Below are 21821 nucleotides of genomic sequence, written 5' to 3'. Positions count from 1 at the left end.
ATCACATACAAAATATACAATGTTATAAAAGTGGTAATTATTCCACACATATTCAAATTATACACACATTTAAACATTCTAGACAGTAGCTAATTCAATTGTTCTTATTTCCTACTGTGTATCACAACTTAGCCCAACTTATATAAGTTTCTGTCCTGGATGTTTATTATTAACTGGACATTCTTCAGGGGCGACAAATTGACTTGTGCTTCTTGTAGACTTGTCTCTATGGTTCCAATTTCTAGAGCTGAGGATACATACAATATAAAAACAATTATTACCTTGGCATAATAGGTTTTTTTACTTCACCCAGCCAGTCCTGGCACCATAGGCGCCAGGCTCATAGATTAAAACCTACCTGATGCAGACCATGCTGCAAACGTACCTGATGCAGACCATGCTGCAAGAGCTCCAAGCCAAAAGAGGCTTGGAAGGGACTACTTTACCTAGGGACTATTTTTTACTCGGGTGGGGCTGGGGAGGAATACTTACCTGGGACTACTTTGGAGGCTATTTAAACCACGACCGAAGAGCAGCACACGCTTTGCGTTATTCTGCATCCAGCAGCGTAATGCTCACCGTGCCTGCAAGTCTGCATCCAGTCTTCTGCCACGCCCGCCTCGAGTTTGGGGCTCCTAGGAAAAAGGGAGAAAGAAGGAGAAAAGGTTAGAACAAGAGCAATACCTTTGATCCTTACCTGAATTCCCGATCCATCGCGCCTTCGAGCTGGAAGAAAGAAGTTATTTTATGCGCGTCGCCTCGCCTGCTGCAGCGCCGCGCTGAACTCACCGGCCTTCGCAGCATCTTCACATTCCACCGCATCCTCCTGCATGTTCCCACCGCACTCCGGCACCTAAGGAGAAGACAAGAACAGCAAGGTGAGCCAAGGGAATACACAGAGGAATATTAGTTACCCCCCCATAGACTTACCTGATTTTACCACCGGGGGTACTATTCCTCTTCACGGGTCAGCGCAGCTTCCACTGCATCTTCTCCGAACCCTGGCCCCTAAGGGGAAACAAAGGACAGCAAGGTGAAACAAAGGGACTAACAAGGGGAACCCTCCTCACCACAATAGACTTACCTGATTTTACCGCCTGAGGTATTATTCCTGCGAGACTTCATACTTTCTCTCAGCGCCTGAATAAGGGAGAAAGCAAAAGGTTACATATTGACATTATTTTATCGAACTTTGTTGGAAAATACAAATCCTTACCAGAATATTACCGGTTGCCACGAAGAACTCTTCACTAGGGTCAAACTGCAACCTGCAAGGAATCGGACAAGAGTGAAAGTCAGGCATTTGAACTCTTACAAACTACATACTTACGGTGGAGTCAATATTGTTCTGGAACTCACCAATTCCTTCGAGCCAGTGAAGCAACTGGTTATCAACGCACCCCTGCGCTCAATGCAGGATGGAGAGCTCATCTTTTAAAACCATCAGGTGAGACTATAAGAGGGCACATCAAAGGTGATCTGTTTGGAGAACAGCGGGGTGGGGGGATTTACGCTCAACTCCACGGGTGGTTAATTCCCTTTCTCCATTTGCAGAAGAATATTCCTACGGGCCAAGCAAACGAAGCTAGGTGGGCCAGTCCAGTCCGTCATCTCGGCCCTACACGTCACATTGGTGGAGACCGCAGCTGTCCAGTTCAGATCGATGCCTCTGTGGGAGCCAGGTGAGCATAACAGCGCCTCTCTAAGAGCAGTGAGGAAGGGGTCCACGTCTGGATTCCCCTGGTAACTTAAGGTGAGACCCAAAGTTACTTGGTATGCAAAACAGAGGGAGGTCTGGGAAACTCTCTACCCACACAAACACAGCCCATTGACTTGTTCATGGGTGGGTGGCCCCTGGGAGAGTCTCAACCAAGTCTTTAGTTCACTGTCTTTTCACAGAGAAGACATTTCCCCGCATATCAGTCTTTGTCCTGCCCAGGGTCAGTCCAGCACCGAAATGCTAGGCAATTCTCCTCGGAACAAGAGTACCACAGCAACCCCATACACGTGTTTGGGGAGTGTGTCAATACTCAAAGATGGCTAGGTCAAACTTTAAAAGCAATCAAGATGGTATTGAACCGAAATAGGAGAACAACATTTATTTTAATGAGTATTGTGTTACAAAAAAGAGAGAGGGTCTGCATTTAGACCAAAACATAAATAAACAAACATTGCATATGTGATCAATGAAAACATTGTGACACTTATGGGACAACAAAGCATGTACGTAAAAAGAACATTAAACAAACAACAGAATAGGTCATTTGATAGTAAGAAAAACTTATAATAACAATATCTACATCATACTAGAATGCAAAAAAAACTTACATTCATAAGAAATATGCATTTCCACTCTAGTTGTAGTAAATATTCAATTAATGACTTTATACAGGTCTGCCAACGTGTAGGTGTCTTAACATAATTTTTTGACACGCAAAATACTGACAGACATCAGGGACACGTTTCGGCAAATAAGCCACCTGTCTGGCATTTAACTTCAAAAAATTGCCTTCCTCAGGGCGAAAGAGACAACAACTGAACCCTGTGGGGAAGCAGACAAAAGATATTTTGATATTTGGTGAAAACATATAATGCTCTGTGGTTTAGGTACTGAGTTCAATCAAGATTACTTGCAAAGTGAGTTTAAACCAAGAAAGGGGGGCAAAATATGCCATAAAATCTGACTGTAGTTCTAATTAAAATGGCCAGATGAGGAGCTTACCACAATTAAACAGGGCAGAACATCTGAGGCAATAGGCCAGAAATGATCTCAGCAGCGGGGCAACATCACAGAAGGTGTGGCAGTAAAAGCAGCCACTTTGAAAAATAATTGGATATGGACTTTAGTTGAGAAACAATTCAGAGTGCTTTAAGTCTTTCTGTTGGTTAAAAATTCCGTCAGGTCAAATGTAAGTAGCCTATCTGACTGACTGACTGACTGTGCTTTTTCAGAAAGGTGAGAGCAAACTTTGCCGGATTCGATAATTTTTGCAAGTTACAGGTAAGGTCTCAAGGCTCTTGACTTCCGTATTGCTGACCTTAGAAAAAAATGTAATAATAATATAACAATAGACAAAAGAGGTGCATGAAAAAACATGTCATTATGAACTATTGGTTTGAGATTAAAGTGAATGAAAATAAGAAAATAAAGTAAAAAGAGTTAATTAACAAATACACAAAGCTGTAAGGTAGTTAAGATCTGCCGACCTTGAATTTGTATTTGGAATGCTAATGCGTTCACTTTAATTCATGTTGGAACCTGGTTGTCATGGAATGAGTACTTAATGGAAAGTAGGAGACAGCGGTCTGTGAGACACATGCCTCTGTAGTGTTTAATCCATTCTGAAAAGGGTGACTAGACAGGGACAAAACAACATCGCGTTTTAGAAAAGAAATTGCAAAATCAGCTGTCGGGTTTCGCAATGATACTATTTTCCCTCTTACCTCGTTTCAGCTTTCAAAGTTGCGGGACGCCACTGAATCAGTCTGTTTGCCCGTGCTCCGATAAGGTTTATGCCGCACAGGTTTTGGAAAAGAAAAAAATAATTAAAGGGGGCTCGAATAGTGGCCACCTCTGATTGTGCAGCGTGACAGTCGCGCTGTAATTGGTTAGTGTGAGATGTGCCTTCCAACGACTGTTAATTGATTGGTTGATGCGGGCCAACCTCACTTTGCTGCCATTGGTTAATGGGAGACATGCCTTGCAACGTCTACTTGTGGATTGGTATATGAGGAAAAAAAAACTCACTACACTGCCGTGACATTCACTGCTGACGTGTCCAAAGGTGTGCTTGGAGTTGACGAGTGTGGTGTCAAAGAAGCGGGGATTGCGGGGTGAGATCAAAGCTTTGGGTCAGGCATATGTGGCAGAGAAAGAAGGGTGCAGGGTGTTCACGGATGGTTCAAAGGATCCGGTATCTGGAAGAGTGGGAATGGCATATTATTTGGAAAGCACTGGGGAATATAAAGTGGGGCGTCTGACGGATGATGTGTCAATTTGTACGGCTGAGTTGGTGGCGATTGAAAGGGTATGCGAGTTGAGGTTTTAGAAAGTAGTGGTATTTTCAGATTCATTGAGTGGGTTGCAGGCGATTGTGGCAGGGGATGGTGATAGGAAGGATGTGATTTTGGATATCAGGAGAAAGATTGATCGGTGTGTGCATGGGGGGATGGATCTGGAGTTGGCGTGGGTCCCCAGTCATAGCAGCATTCTGGGAAATGAGTTAGTGGATCTGGTGGCGGGTGAGGGTATGAGAAGGGAAGCGGTTGATGTAAGGTTGCCTTTGAGTGTGGATGAGATGAAGGCAGTGATGGTGAGGTGGGTCATGGATGAGTGGCAGGAGAAGTGGGTGAGTGGGGTGAAAGGCAGGTGGATGTTTGGTATTCGTGAGAAAGTGTCAGTAAAGGTGGATCCGAGAAGTCTAGAATGGAGGAGGGGGGATGAGGTGATGCTGAATCGATTGAGAATAGGGCATATGGGGCTGAATGACTGTCTGTTTAGAGTGGGGAAGCGAGAGTCGAGGGACTGTGCGGTGTGTAGAGTGTCTGAGACTGTGGAACATTTTCTGTTTAGGTGTGAGAGACATGCTGTAGAGAGAGAATTGATGAGGGTTCGATTGTCTGCGTAGGGTGTGGCTGAGTTGAGTGGGAAGGCTTTGTTGGGAGGTGACGGGGTGAGTGGCAGGAGGAGGAGTAGTGTGTTGTTGGATTTTGTGAGGCAGACAGGGTGGTGGGAGGAATTGTGAGTTTTACGTGGGTTGAATGCTGAATGGTGGATAGGTGCACATCATCCAATTGGATGGGGAAGCGCCTGCGTGGGTCCGCCCACGCCTACACTAATTTAAAGAAAAAAAAAAGAAAGAAGACTGCTGGCGTGTGTCTAAAGCAGCCGTGCGGCTTCTACTGCCGTAGGTATGGGCCTGATATTGATTTATTTAAGAAAGCATATGCAAGACACGCGTACGATTATAATCAAAGTGCGTGTGATCTTGCTTATTGTGAATATTACTATGGTCCAGAAAGTGCGTACATTACTAAAAGCGCTAAGAGGTGCCTTAACGAGAGGGGGAATGGCGAGAAAGAAAGAGAGGAAAGCTAAAGAGCACTTAAGATGCAAATGATTTGGATGAGTGCACCTATTTGCTTGAAAGACCCTGCAGGCCTTTCTTGAGGAATGGGCCATACTCATTGCATGACTAACTACAAGAAATGTAGTTATGCATGTGGTAAAGGGACATGAAGGAACATAATTACAAATGTAAATTAAAAATTGAAAATGCAAAAAATTGAAAATGCAATCGGGTTGGCAATGTGTCGCAGCAATAAAATAAGGATTGTGGTGATAAAATACTTACTAAAAGTGTCTCAGTAGAAATTAATAATTAATGTTAATAATAAAATCCAATGCACAAATGAATGGAAAATGAAAACTGAGAACTGTAAGCAGAGAGACGGAGTGCCTAATATTTATGCTGTTTTAAAAAAGGGAAGAGAACGGCCTGGAAAGATCACAATTGGCCAAAAAAGGAAAGGTGTTACCAAAAGGCCGGATGTTTTAAGTAATTGGAAAAACTTCCTCATTAAGCCCATGGGTGTGTGTAGATGATCTAAAAATCCATCTCGCCTCTTTCTGTAGGAGGCTGCGGGAAACATTTGTTGGGTTTTTGACAACATCTACAATCCACCAAAAAATATTATTGGCGGAGTGGTATAACTCAAGATGGTGGCTCACAAAGGGTGCGGATTCCGTTTTGCACCTAATTCTGGAACGGTGTTCGGAAATCCTGATGTGAACAGGACGAGAAGTTTGTCCGACATACCGGAGCCCACATGGGCACTCGATACAGTACACCACTTGTTTGGTTTTGCAGTTGGTCAGGGAAGAAAGTGGCCATGTTTTGGTACCGATATTAAATTCCTAAATTTTTTAGTGAACTGGCAGACCGAGCAAGATCCGCACGGGAAATGACCGACAGTAGTTCTAAGATCCCACAGACCCATTCTTGTTGGGTCTTTCTAGAAATTCGAGTGTACCAATTTATCTCTGATATTTTTAGCCCTTTTTAAGGCAAACCTGGGTAAAGGGGCGTCTGGAATGCTCAGTTTCACAATGGGCCAGTATTTGGAAATTAGTTTCTTAATTTGAAAAGTTTGTGGTCCATGGGTGATTACACAACTCATTTTGGCTCTCTCAGTTTCAGACGATTGATTAGATACTGTCTCAGGAGAAAGTAATGTGTCTCTGTCCGTAAAGCGGGCTCTTTTCTATGCTTTACTGATAAGTTTCTTTGGGTATCCTCTTTCAACAAGTCGGGCACTCAAATTGTCTGATTGTTCATAAAAGTCACTTAGATGTGAGCAGTTCCTCCGAATGCGGAGAAACTGCCCATAGGGCAAATTGTCTCGTAGGTGACGCGGATGATTGCTAGAGTAAGGTAGCAAGGTATTACGTGCCGAAGTCTTGCGATATAGAGAACGTTGTAAATTACCTGATTCGTCTTTAATTACCAGATCTAAGAAAGCTATTTGTTTCGAACTGGATTCCATTGTAAACTTGATATTTGTGTCTAAATGGTTTAGCCAGATTAGAAATAGCTCGAGGTCTGAATCTGTTCCACTCCAGATGAAAATAATGTCATCTATATACCTCTTCCAATGGGTTATATAGTTTCGGTAAGGATTGGTAACAGATAAAGGGGGTAATTCATAAAAATCGGCGCAAAGGCCAGTGGACCAGCATACAGCATCAGGGGTGATGGGCTGCCTGCGGAGCATGCCCAGGGTGGATGGGCTGCCTGCGGGGTATGGACTGGGGTGATGGGCTGCCTGTGGGGCATGCCCAGGGGTGATGGGCTGCCTGCGGGGCATGCCCTGGGGTGATGGGTCCATACCCCACAGGCAGCCCATCACCCCTGGGCATGCCCCGCAGGCAGCCCATCACCCCAGTCCATACCGCGCAGGCAGCCCATCCCCCCTGGGCATGCCCAGCAGGCAGCCCAACACCCCAGTCCATACCCTGCAGGCAGCCCATCACCCCTGGGCATGCCCCACAGGAAGGCCACATGGCACCATGCACTTGGTCGCACCGACACATGTCCCCCACCCCCATTGACGGGCACCTGCCAGCAGCCCGCGACTCATGTCCCCCACCCCTCAGCCCCATTGACGGGCACCAGCCAGCATGCCCCAACTCATGTAGCCCCACCCCCCCACCATAGACGGGCACCTGCCAGCAGGCCCCGACTCATGTCCCCCTCCCCCACCCACCACCCCATTGACGGGCACCTGCCAGCAGGCCCGACTCATGTCCCCCACCCCCATTGACGGGCACCTGCCAGCAGGCCCCGACTCATGTCCCCCAACCCCCACCCCCATTGACGGGCACCTGCCAGCAGGCCCCGACTCATGTCCCCCACCCCCATTGACGGGCACCTGCCAGCAGGCCCCGACTCATGTCCCCCAGCCCCCCACCCCCATTGACGGGCACCTGCCAGCAGGCCCCGACACATGGGCCATCAAACAACATGTCATAACAAAATAGACCCATGGCCCTAATGCCAACCCAAAGCCCCCCTGCCCCCAGTACAAGCATGCAACCATCCACTGCACCCACTCCCCAATTACCCATGCCTTGAGAGTCTTAAAAGAACCACCATGGCCATGCATAAATGTACAACAGAGCCACACAGTGGCAACACATGACTGAAGCAATGCTCATAGAGACATGCACAAAACCAATGAGAGTACACAACACCAATAATGAAGATATATGAAATGTATTAAAAAACGTAACGAAAAAACATAATGAAAATCCAAACTTGCAAATTAAGAAATAATGAATGCAAAAAAAATGTAAATAGAAAAATCCAATGTAAAACTAAAATCCACAACAGTCCAAATAAAGTACATCAAAAATAATAAGCACCATTGATTCATGGGATGTCCAAAGAAAGAAAGTATGTACAAGTTCAGAACTATATACAATGGAAGTCCAAAGGGTCCATGATCCCCAAACAAAAGGAAACCTACAAAAAAGTCCTATGAATAAAAAACTATATACATAAAGTGGAACAAAGTCCATGAACTCCAAAAAAAAAAGATAAAACAAAGGAAACCTAACCCTAAAGAACTATGTACAAAGGCGACGGGCAAGTCCTACGGCTCACTCTTCGATGTTCCGGGCCAGGGCATCATTGAACTCCTCTTCAACGTCCCGGAGGCGGGCCTCTCCCCTGGCCTCGAGGTCTCGCAGAGATGCAGCCATGGCCTCCTCCAACTCCCTGCGAGTTGCCTCGAGGCACTCAGCCCGCCTCAATGCCCTGCGCATGGAGTTCTCCGCCCTGACCTTAGTGAGTCGTGCTTCTTCCACCCGCTGCTGCTGCGCATCTATTTCCTGGCCCAACCGCTGCCACACGGAAGACACTCCCAATCCAGGGTCCTCCTGCCCTCCGGCCGATGCCTACCCCTGTGATGTTGATGGCCCCGAGCCATGAGCCTGCTGCTGCCGTGCATGTGCCCTGCCTGTTGATGCCTGCATGTCCTCCTCCTGCTGGAGTCCAGTTGTTGGGGTGGCCACCCCTGCTGGACCTCCGACTCCCGACTGTGGCAGGGATGTGTCATCCACAAGCCTGGCCGCTGGCTCAGGGGCAGCTACACAGGGTGCCCAGGTGATACTTGGGCAGGAAGATGGCACGGAGGACGACTGATGCATAGGGGGTTCAGTTGAGGAGGGGGTTGCCAGAAGTTCCAGCACACGGAGCACACGGACGAACCCAGATCTGCTGACCCCTCCTAGTCGGTTGACGCAGTCAATGAGGTATTTGAAATGACGTGCATTGTCCTCACGAGAACCCTGCACGTCATCCCGAATGCCATGTTGACGCAACGCCGCCCCAGCTAGGACAGGCTCAAGATGGTCCCGGATTGCCACGTCCGCAGGGAGAGGAAGGCCAGTTGTTGTGAGCGCATTCTCTCCCTAATAACGGGTCTGGACGGAGGCATCCCTGCTGGTGCCGGATGATGTAGTCACAGGATCAGGGACAGGATTACACACAGGCACCTCTGAGGCAGCCTGTGCTGCCTCCTGTCCCTGCCCCTGGACTGCACCACTAGCACCAGTGGAATCCCCCCTCCAGGACCCGTGCGTGGGCCTTCCACAGCCTCCTCCTCAACCGAACCCCCCACCAACCTGGATGACTCTGTGCCATCTTCCTCCATAAGCCCCTGTGCGGGCTCAGCTGCCCCTTCTGCTGCCAAGGAGTCCGCCTGCAACCTCCGCCTCTTGGATCTTCCCTCGGTAGCTGCGGCCGCGGACGTGGCACCAGACTCCTCACTCCCAGAAGAGATGACAACCTGGGAGGGGAGCTGGGCCTTGCGTCTCCGGCTGGCGGTGGGATCCCTGCTGCTGTGCTCCACAGCACCGTCTCCGCCCTCTTCATCAGTTGACGCTGCAAACAGGGAGAGACAGAACACAGGCATCAGGCCACTGTACAATGGTCTGATACAAACATGACAGTTGCACATGAGTGGCAGTCTCAAACTTCACAGTTGGCATCACACTCCAAGCACACATATCAATTGAACCCACACACATGCGCAAATTAACAGGAATTGTGCAGCAGGCAGCAGCATTCATACACATACAACAGCATGAACATCAGAAGGTTATCCTGATGTCACATGCAACACGGGGAGTGCCGAACACATGCACACACGCCACCAGACATGCATCCATTTGTACATCTCCACCACCTGTCACAGTGCAATCATCGGCAAGTATGTCACATCTGCCAATGGGGTTCCTACATGTCTGTGTCACATGCATCCATGGCGTATCACATTTGCACACATGTCAAACACACACACGCACATGTATGCCGTACATGAAGGTGGAACCAGCATCCATGTGTCACACCCCAACTATGCCATAGTACATACACAGAAATGCTAACATGTGTGCATCCCCACATACATTTGTGCATCATGCATTTGAACACATACACCATTGATGTGCCTCACACATGACTGGACTCACATGCGGCAGGCTCATGTCCCTGCACATGCACATCCATTCATGGACCTTTCAAGACATATGTCCTAGCTGTACACACCTGGCACACCTCAACATGCACTGCGTCCAATCAATACACATGGACACTTACAGCTCGACTCTGGACGGGTATGCCTCTGAAGGATCTAGAGGTGAAGTGCTGGGCGTATACGTTCCAGGACCCTCATCTGGTCATCAGTAAGGCGGACCCGGCACCCCTCTGCATCCGCTGCCTCCAAGAGGCATCGGGCCTTCCTGAGGGTCCTGGAACTGAAGTCCTCCCAGCGCTTTCGGACGTGTCGTATGTTGCTGGTTGCCACCCCCTCCACGTTGATGGCAGCCACGATGTCCTTCCAGATCCCCTTCCATCCATCATTGTCGGCGCGTGGTCTTCCGAAGAGGGCATCCTAATGCACCAGGACTTGCTCCACCAGGATACCAACTTCTGCGGCACTGAAGCTGGTAGCCCTATGCCTCTCTGGCTGGGGGTTGCCAGTGGTCTCTGATGGTGTTTGCCCTGACATGGCAACCCCCGAGGCAGGTGTGGGTGGGCAACTGGGTCCTGGTGCTGGGCTGTGGAGCGATGGAACTTCAGTCGGGAGTCTTCTGTTCCAGCAGGGGTGGTCACAGCTACTGGACCGCTGCAGAAGGCTGACATGCAGGCACCAAATAGCAGGGCACCTGGCGAGCAGGCAGACAGCAGCAGATGGCTGGTGGGAGGCTGCTCAGGGCTCTGAGGGGCATTAATTCGGCTTTCTGCACAGGAGCGTGGTCTTCCCTGTGTTGTCGCGTTGCCAGCTTGATACAGAGTGATTTGGCACGTGAAAAAAACTGCACGTCAGCATGTAATTCGAGGAAAGGGCCTAAGCGCGTAAGTGACATGACACGCGCAGGCGTTTTACCTTGTGTGTGTTGCTACTTCTGGTTGTTCCACGCGCCATCACAACTTCACAGCGGATCAAGGTCGTATCTCTTCTTTTGGTGGGGGTATTAGCTATGCGTGTTTTTCATTATCACGCTAGTCTGACGGTGAGTCGCGCACACTATTTTTCCCACTGCGGGTGCCCGTGTGTATCGCGTAACCATTTTCGAGGTCACAGTAGCCTGCGTGTCTCACGCATATGTGTTTTTCATGTCCCTGGGTGCTACCGCGTACTGCGGGAGGTTAATTCTACACACGTGGGCTACCTGGGGTTGCGTGCACGGTTTTACTGCAGTTTTGGGTGCCTGAGCATTGCGTGACCTGTCACTTTATCACCGCGGTCACATCCATCTTGCAGGTGCACAGGGGTGCTGTTAACATCTTGTATCCCACCCCATTCACCCCAATTGCCGAGGACAATTGGGGTGTACAACTCCCATTGGCACTACTCCATCTGTGCAAGCACTACTCCATATGTGCCATGGTTGGGAAATGGTGAGGGACGCCTCAGCTGGGCATACTCCATGTGATGGGTGTGGTCAGGGACGTGGCTGTGATGACCAGGGAGTAGGGGGACTCCAGGGTGGCCGCAGAGGGGGAAGAGGCAGGGGTGCGCCAGTTCGGCATGATGTTGTGCCACATGTTGGTGCAGTCATGCCACCACCCCCTGTGGTTACGGGAGATGCAGCTCTTGCATCTGGCACTGGCGCCCATGTGACCCGGCAGTCCGTTTCATCGACTGCCACGGGCCCAAGGGTAGTGTAGCTGGAGGTGCAGCTGTGGACACCACCACCCATGCTGCGTTGGCACCTCAAGAGTCCCTGGACGATTTGCAGGAGTTCAGGAGGCACAGGGTACGTGCGCGCAGGGCTGCCCTGACCGAGGCACATGTCATCTGCTGCCCCGAGCAGCCGGGTGGCGGCAAGTGCATGGGCAGATGCACCCGACACCACCCAGCCTGTGAGTCTACCATCCAGGACAGTCCCTGTCAATGACCTTGGCACAGTAGATGTTGCTGTGCAGGGTCAAGTCAAGGGCACCCAGCAGCCACTGTCGCAAGTCAGGGCTCCCATCCTTCTTCCACATGCCACTCCCTCGGTTCAATCCACCAGCGCCACTGCCTCTACTGATCGGGACGGCATTTGCCAGTCAGGGTCCGGACCACTGTCCAAGAGGAGGTAGTCCACGTGGACTTCCTTGTGGACTACGTGCGGGAACACAACCGTGATATGCTAGTGGGGCCGAATTGTCACACTGCGGCTGCCCAGCATATGCCCCACTTTAAGCAAGTTACGGATTGTGTGAGTGCATTCGCACATGAGGTGCGCACAGCTCAAGGGTGCAAAAAGCGCTGGGATGACCTCTGACGCAATGCTAAGGCGAAGCGTGCCTCCAATTATGCCATGACTGAGTTGACTGGTTGTGGCTCACCAGCTCAGGAGGAAGACCTCACTTTGCACAAGTCAGTCGTTGCAGAGTTTGTACCGGAAGGATTGTATGAAGGAGTGGGAGAGATGCAGGACTTAGATGCCCCGTCCAGTGAGTGTTGTGGCGTGTTTGACCAGACCATGTGTGGTTTGCTTGTGTGATGTGTTGTGCTTCACTGCCACTACATGTCATGTGTACATGGTTCTCATGTGCAAGTCATGCAATGCTTCACTGATGCGTGCCTGCTGTGCAGCATGCTGGACATGTAGAGCAGACGGGGACTGTCCTCATCACCACACTTGCACCCTACTCACATGCTAGTCACCCGGCTGCCCCTCCGGTCCATGTTCCAGCTCACTGGCCCTTCTGCATGTAGCCCGGGGTGTCTTTCCTCTCAGCACTGGGACTATGTCATTGCATGACTGACATGCATGTGTGTTCTGCCTGCATGTGGGTACTCCACGTAGGCATGCTCCCTTGCCCCTCTACTTTCACCATGGCACTGGTTGGTATCATGTTGGAGTACTGCAATGGTCTGTTCAACGCTCCTGTGTACATGCACACTTCCCCAACCTGCTAGACACATACAGTGGGGTACATCATTTGTCCTTGATGCAGGGTGTCTCACTCGGACTGTGCAGATGGCAGATGCTCCGCAGGGACATGAGTGCCCATTCATGCTCCATGTGCATTCCATGCATGCCCCTATGTGTCCTTGACCAGATGATCATTGTAGTACGTGTGCCGGATGACCTACATTTCATAGCATTTGATCATCCATTCCATGGCCACTCTGGCTCAGTCCTGCATCACACACATGTTTAGGGTGTCACAGTCTGTGTGGGGCATAGGCCTCCCCCTGTTTCAGGCCCCCTGATTCTGTTCAACTGGTGTAGGGGCTTCTGCACACATGGGTGTACTACTGAGGGTTCATCATGTGTCCTGCTTACTGTCCCATTCTCATCTGCTGTGTTGTCAGTTGACTCAGATGATCCAATTGACGCTAGTCAACACTGTCTGCCAATACACAGGTCTCTGGTCACCCTTTTGCTGCCATACAATGCCTCCCTGCATTTTCACTTGGGGGGGAGGGGTTTGCTTGTAGCCATGCAACCCATTGCATGCACATTGCACATGATGCCTGAACTTGCCCTTACACTGCCTTCATGTTTATTGATAGACATCATAATGTACTAGTTCATGTAGATAGTGGGTAAGGTACACATGTTCTGCACTGCATCAACCCACTTCTGAGCCGTATTACACCGTTCTACATGCCTACTCACTGTTGCAATGTCAAAGTGCCCTGGCACGTATGGTCAGATTTTCATCTCTTCTCTGTCATGAATGCCACGAGCACAGGTGCATCCTGCGACACATGTACTCAGTATTGGAACTCCCTAGTGGTTGTTTAGCAAAGTTGATTGGTCAGTCTGTGGCCTATACCAACTGGCATAGGGCACAGATTGAATGAAACCTGCCAATCGGGTTGTAATGAGTGTGGAGCTGCCTTCACGTGTCTATGTGTACAATTTCACATACATCAAAGCAAGCAGCGTTGTAGCTGCTTGCTTTGCTGTATTGGATGCTGTTCATGTTCACAATACAGGTGTATGAGGAAAGGGATGTTTTTGAACGCTTTCACATGTACATATGCAAGCAGCTTCAACGTTGTGTAGTGCAACATTGCGGCTACTCACTTATGTGTGTGTGAAAGTGTTCATTTACACATGTGTCTTCTGCAGCTTTTTTGTTGACTGAATAATATGTAGTTGATTGACGTTAATGCTGGTGAGATTTCAGCATTGCGCACATTATGTTCAACTGGCATAATCCTGAAGGTGCACTGTTGTGCAGTATGTGTACGCCCAGGCATACTTAGCTAATATGGTGGGGCCTGGCCGTGGAGATTTTACACAAGGAATGATGGAATAGGGCACATTCATAGCACAATGTGCTCAATCAGGCCCTGAGGGGTGGTGTGGAGGCTTCATGTCCTGCAGCTCGGACCGTACTGAGTGTTTTGGTCTCTAATGCCTGGGTGCAGGCCCTTGCTTTGCTTGGGACATTCACTATATCTACATGGCCCATGCCAATGCCACCCAGGCTGTGCTTCTGACATGTGTACTCATGTTTGTTTTTTTCCCCTTTTCAGATGATGATGCAATGGAGCCAGAGGATGGTGTTGTCATGCCAGGCACAGGATTGCTATCACACCAGCAACCCGGCACAAGTTGGGGTCGTGGGGTGGTAGACCATGAGAACCCACTTGTATTCCAGACCATCGTGTCTAGGGCTGGCAATGAGTCTAGCCCAGATGTTCACTCTGATGACAATGTCGAGTTGGATGCGCGTCAGGTAGATTCTGATGTGGATGCTCCTCTGTCCGTGACACCTGCACTGAGGGGCCAGATGGTGGTGGGACCTCCGCCTGTGGTGGATCGGGACGCACGGTCACACTCCACACCAGTTGCTGATGTGCCTGGGGCATCACGTCAACAGAGGAATGTAGTCCTGCAGCCGCGGGCAGTGCCAACTCCTTGGGCTCCGCAGTTGTCAAGCCCAGCGACGCGGTGGCCGTTTTCGCCACCGGGGTATACTGAGTGGGAGCAAGCCATGGTTGCCAATTCTGAACAACAGGGGGCAGCAATTGATAATATTGCTCAGATAATTGGAATGTGTGGCCAATCCGTGCTCCCCCCTGCTAGGCATGTGGATCTCCAGCAGTGTGCAGCACAGTCCACGGCCCGCTTGCTCAGACTGGGCATGGCGGCCTCAGACAGGGCACGCCGGGCTGAAATGGTGTCTTTGCATCAAGCAATTGCTGCTCACGCAGAGGCACACATGGAGGCCATGAGGGTTCACTATGATTCCCTCAGATAAACTCTGGGTGTGCTCTTGATGTCCCAGAGGCAGCGGACAGAGGAGAGGTTGGAGCAGCTTGAGAATACCATCTCGGCTGAGCTACGTGGTTGCCGGGAGGTGTTCCAGATGTCCAGCCAGGCCATGCAAGAAGAACTCTGTGTTACACGTGTTACCTTGCAAGAGGAAGCACACATATCACGCGAGGTTCTGCATGCTGACCTACGTGTCATCGCCGCACAGAACCAGGCTCACCCATCCCGCAGACTTGCTGCCGATGAGGGGCAAGCTGCGCATAGGTGTGGTCAGGGTACGACGACTTATCTCCAACACAGATCGGGCTGTGCAGGCGTTGAGCCCATGGAGGTTTTTATTTTTATCTCAACATCATCGCATGTGGGTGTTGAGGTGCACCCTGTACCTCCCCTCTCCTGGGTGCCTTCCCCCGGGTCGTATGTGGCCATTTTTTATTTTTATAGTGAGTTTAATTAGTTAATATAGTTTAAAATTGCTTGTCTATTGTGCATTCATTTGACGGTGTGGTGCTTTGTGGCTTTTGAAAGCATCCACTGTCTGTTCCAGCTGGGCCCTTCAAGCTTGTCTCGTGTATGTGTTTGCAGCTTGGGGTCTTGACTCACATATGCCACTCCTGCATCCCCTGTCCATGGGCTCGCAAGGATGATTCGGTGTTATAACCATTTACACAAGGGCATTGGACTTTCGTCATATCTGTGGCCTGTCTGCTGCTGTACTACTTGTGTTAACACCCCTAGTGGGGATTATGTAGGTTTTCTCCACGGCATGTCTGCAGTCAATTCTGGTGAGTACATAATTGATATGTCCATTTATTGATGTTGATTGTGATGTATGTTCTTTTCTTGCCTGTATATGTGCTTGATGCACTTTATGCTGTAGACAGTAGCCTGCTCCCTTTGGCTGTCAAAGTCACACTGATGGCGGGAGGAGGTCAGATGTAGGTCTCAAACATGGCCCAGTGACAACCAGCATGAAGACACACACACAGGGAACTTTCCAGCCTTACTAATAGCTTTTATGCCCTTTCTGCAGGGAAATGAGCCTCCAGACTACCTTACCCAGCAGACACGGGGCCAAGAACTACAGAAACCTGGCCAAGTTGGGTGGTGCACACGTGCTCATGCGTGCGCAAACAGAAGCACAGGGCTTGTGCTCAGACGTCCGACAGAAGCAGACGTGTTTCCAGGAGCTCCAAGCAAGGTGAGCAGCACGAGGGCCCACACCCCAGCCGACCTTCCTCCAGGCCCCTCGCACATGCATGCTAAGTAGCGCCAGTGCTGGGGAGCTTGGCCAGGCATTGGGTAAGAAGCGCACAGTACAGCTAAGCAGCGTTGAGGAACAAATGCCAAGTAGCTTTACAAGTTGTCAGGGGCACACGCAGGGGGCGTCGCCCATATCCCTGAGTCCCCCCTGCTCCCTAGGTGAAAACACACACAGAATAGTAACTCAAATTCACATGTTTTTTTGGTTTTGTGAGTTAAAAAAGGGGGAGTTTGGAGGGGGGCAGATCCCCCCCCATTTCGAACAGAAAAAAAAAAAGACATTCATTTGTTTTTCAGCCGAACAGCCGAATGTTATCCACATTATGGCATTCGAAAAAATGTCATTCGAAATATTGTAGGTAAACCGTTATTGTCAATAGTTTTATTTTGTCTACTTTCCCTTGCCCATCCAAGTCCCCTCTCCTGCCCCTCTTTCCGGTTATCCTGAATACTGATGCCTATCCAAACAACAGATCCCTGACCCTCTTTCCCCGCCAGGGTCTCAGAGGCCTGTGTAAGTTTTACCTTGCAGGCGGCCAGACCGCAGAGGGGGTGGTTGGTTCGTGCCACTCCTGCGCCTGGAGACCGGAGCTGTGACATTACCCATCAGTTGTTGCATCTTCATTGATTATTGTGTACTGAAAATGCTACCCATCCTGTTGAACCATTGTTGAACTGTGCTACCGTGGTTGTTCTATCATTCTGCTTGGACATGTGCTTGGACATTTTCAGTGACTTCAAGTCATCTACTGGAGACTCTTTCAGGTTTTTTTTGGTGGCTACAGGCTTTTTTCCTGGTTTGGGGGTTCGGCTCCTTGGAGTTCTCTGCGATTTGGTATTTTTACCAGTCAAGGTGGCCTCTGAGGGGGCTGGACCCTATTTACATGCAAGGTAGAACATGGAAACCAAGGGGTAGGGGGATCCTGAAGCCGGGTAGACTAGAAGGAAGAAGGCTACAGACCCCAGACACAGTTCTTCAGAAGGTCATGGTGATGTGTAAATGAGGGAGGGCCTTTTGTTGTTGGACAGTAAGCTTGGGCTACAGTGTTTGGGAACTCTCTGACATTGTCATTGTGGGGTACTATGTACATGATGTGTTCTGCTGGTCAATGGCTGTTCCTGTGTTGTGTTTACTTTTCAGGTGTCAGGGGATTGTTGTGGTTTGACATGCTGGGGTGTACACATGGGCAATGTTCACATGTGATGTGTACAAGACACTGAGGGTCACTTCATTTCACATGCATAGATTGAGTGCATGTTCCTACTGACACACACACTTACACAATGCTGAACCACACATACAACCACCCTTCCATGCCCACACATGCACACAGATTGTCTTCTCTGGCATGCTGTGTCCATGCAGTGCATGATCACTTACCATTTGGGGATCGTGTACATGCGTCAATAGGTTATTTTTGTTGCTTGTCCTTTTTATGTGATGCTCAAGGTGTATCCCCAACACAATGGCTGCTCACTGTGCTGTGTGATGAGCAGTGTGTTGCAGGAGACACACACAGCACACGGATTAGGGATTAGCGGATTTGGCTTGGCCAATGTGCATGAGAACAGGCATTCAGTCTTTTGTTGATGGTACCACTGGTGGCAAGCATTTGTGTCTGACTTTGTATGTGTGGGAGGTTGTTGGTCAGTCATTTCATCTGATTCCATGTCAGGCATGATTGTCTTGGGCCTCTTTGCATTTATCACATGTCACTTCATATCTAATTGGTCATGTGTTGGCCTTTTGCTGTTGCATGCCATGTCATGCTGTGGCAGACTAGGGTGATGTGGGTTGGGAGGGTTTGGGTGACATACCAGTGATTGTCATGTCCTGTTTTGCAGGGGGGTGGTGTGATACACACCTTGCATGTGCTCCTTTTGGTCACACAGGATTGGTTATGTTTAAGTAGCTAGGGATGCACACAATGTAGCACTTCCGTAGCAACATTCTCACGGTGTTAAGGTTGTGACAGTTGACTGTCTCTTTGTCATCATCGATTGTCACCTGGTATGTGCACTCTGCAGGGCTGGGAGTTTAGGTGAAAAATGTGGCCACAAGCTGGGTCCGGGCTGCCTCACCATGTGCCCTTTCCACTCCAATGGGCAGTGCATGTGCCTGTGGTTGGGGATGTGGGGGTACCACAATGTCCACTGGTACATCCCACCATGTTGCAACATTGTGCAGGACATATGCTGCCACAATGATCCTGCACACTACTGGGGGTGCATATAGTAGCTGGCCGCCAGAGCGGTCAAGGGAGCGGAAGCGTGACTTGAGCACTCAGAATGTGCGCTCCACTATGCCCCTAGTTGCAATATGGGCAGCGTTGTATCTTACCTCAGGTGGTGTGGTGGGGTTCCGTATTGGTGTCATCATGTGGTTGCTCAGAGGGTAGGCACTGTCCCCTGGGGAGGTTAGGATGGTTGTCATTAGTTGGGTTTGTGTATTTGTCTGTGTGTGACATGCATGCATGTGCGCAGACATTTGTACTCACCAATGAGCCATGTGTCGCCATGCTTCCCAGCTTCCAGGTTCCGGCTCAGGGCGGACATTCTGTAAATTAAACTGTCATGGGTAGACCCAGGATAGTTTGCATAGACAGAGGTGATGATTCCATGGGCATCGCATACAACCTGTACGTTGATGGAATGCCAGTGCTTGCGGTTTCGATAGATGTGCTCAGTGGCCCTAGGTGGACGTAGGGCCACATGGGTGCAATCTATGGCACTGAGCACTTTGGGGAAGTGTGCCACCCTGTAAAAGTCCTGGACCACGACCTGCCTTTATGCGGGTGTTCTGGGCATGTATATGTGCCTGTGGACTGAGGGGCACGCAGTCATGATTGGCAACAACTGGTGTAGGCAGCATGACTGTGTGGCCTGTGAGTAACCCCCGACTATGGCAGTTGTCCGCTTAAATGACCCAGTAGCCAAAAAATGTAGGACATTGAGCGCCTTCTCCAAGGGGCTCAATGCTTGGGAGCACAGGGTGGGTGATGTAAGGTCATCTTCCCACTCCCTGTCCAGGTCTAAGATGATACGAGGTGGAAACCTATACCTTCCATAGACCTGGTCATCAGGCATCCCAAAAAGGCTGGTCCGGGGCAAAAAAATGCGGGGCCTGGCTATTCAGCTCCTCCTGCGGTGTCCCACGATCAGTGCTGCGACAAATGCGGCATTCATCGTAGCTGTATATATGCGTTTGTTGTTTGCGTGCACTTTTATACTGCGCGTGGGGACGCTTCCGCCTGCCTTTGTGTGGCGGACGTTTTGACGCCTATGCGCGTCTTTTGCCATGTGCGGGATTCCTGTATTCAATTCCATGAATACGTGTTGTTTGCATGTGTGTGGGCATTCCATGTATTTCCCCAGTTACGCCTTCTTTTTCATGCCTTGTTCCCCATTCCACATGTTCCGCCCGTGTTCCACCCCCTTTTTGGTGTGCGCGCTAATGTTGTGCGCTTTCGCTGTGCGCATCGCGCACAGTGTTCGGGCTGTTGCAATGACGTGTGCGCCGGTGTGCGCCAAGCACGAATTTGGCGCACATCACAGGGAAAACACATGCAGGGCCTTCCATGAATGGCACGCTTGCGCTTGCTTTTTCACGCTTGCGCCAGCTTGCGCCACTATTTTCGGCACACATTTGTTTCATGAATTGGCCCCAAAATGTGTTGCGATTCACACTTGGACATAAAGAGTATCGCTAAACTGGGGCAAATGCTGCCCCCATTGCCGTACCTTTGGTTTGGAGGTAAAATTGGCCATTAAATTCAAAGTAATTTTTGTTTAGAGCTTATGTCAGGAGTTCAAGGATAACATTTTGTGGGACTTGTTCCTGTGTGTCGGATTCCAAAAGTAGCTCTTGTATACAATCAATTGCCTGATCTTGAGGTATACTAGTGTACAATGATTGAATATCCATTGCCACTAGTCTTTGTGTAGATTTATCAAAAGCAAGATTTTCAAAAATCTTAATGGTATGGGTGGTGTCCCTTAAGTAAGTTTCTGTGTGGATACTCAGCGGTTTCAAGAAGATATCTATACATTTGCACAAAGGCTCATGTATAGATCCACAGCCTGATACTATAGGTCTGCCCAGTGGCCTGTCCATAATTTTGTGTATCTTTGGAAGTGCATAGATTGTCGGTATGCATCCTTGACTAGTGGTGAGGAACTTAAATTCATTGTCAGAGATCCAATCGTGCTCATGGCCGTATTGTACTATACTTTCAATTTATGATCTTACTGGGTCCTGTAGTAGATCATTCATCATGTCCAAATATTGGGTTTTTGACATGATGACTAGTCCCCCGCCCTATTCAGCGGGTTTGATTACGATTGAGGAATCTTTGGATAATTCACACAGGGCTTGATGTTCCCGAAGCGAAATATTATGTTTAAGAGGTTTCTCTTTAGTTTTGAGTTTTTCGAGATCTCTTAAAATGCATTTTTCAAAAGTTAGAATCTCTTTCGGTATTTCATTGTCTTGTGGTTTAAAAGTAGAGTGGACACGTAGACCGGTATCTGTATCTGTCTCATAGTATTGGAATTCGTTGAAGAAAACTCTAAGGCATACCGTTCTAAGGAAACGACGGATCTCCAGTTCAGTTTCAAACCAGTCTGTTGGTTGTGTTGGTACAAATGATAGCCCTTTAGATAGTACTGAAATCTGGGAAGATGCCAGGTCTATATTAGATAAATTGAAGATTGGTATTTGTTGATGACTCGTGGATATCTGGTCGGGCGCCTCCGGCCTCGAAACGGGCGTATGGGGGAAATCATTGCTGTCCCCAAAACGGGCCTCCTGGTCCTCCTCTGCCTACAAAAGGAGGAGGAGGCGGTAAATAGTTCCCAAAAGCCTGCTGTTGCTGTGGTTGATTATAACGGGCTTGATCGTCTGAGCTGCTGCTGCTGGAATTCGAAAATGATGCCCAGCGACGTCTCCCTTTATTTCTTGGTAGAGTTATTGACTGTTTTTAGCAGCATCTATGTATTCATCGGTGGTATAAGGAAAGATTGTATCTAACTTGAAATCCTGAATATCTTGGTGTCGTTTTTTTGTATTTTTTGTGATAGTAGCTGTTTTAAAATCCTCAAAGATTTTGTTTGTTTTTTGGAGCTGATCACAAGCGTTATTGATTGCTGGGTTCTCCAAAAATAGTTTTTCTTCTTTATCTAGTTCTTTTTGAATCTCAATGCTTAGTCTCTGAGCGGTTGTGATGGTAAGAACCATCAAATCCCGACTGCATTTAATTGCGAT

This window comes from Ambystoma mexicanum, chromosome 4p (assembly GCF_040938575.1).
Source record: "Ambystoma mexicanum isolate Mex_15411 chromosome 4p, UKY_AmexF1_1, whole genome shotgun sequence".
Taxonomy (NCBI): Eukaryota; Metazoa; Chordata; class Amphibia; order Caudata; family Ambystomatidae; genus Ambystoma; species Ambystoma mexicanum.
Note: the sequence above shows the minus strand (reverse complement) of the source record.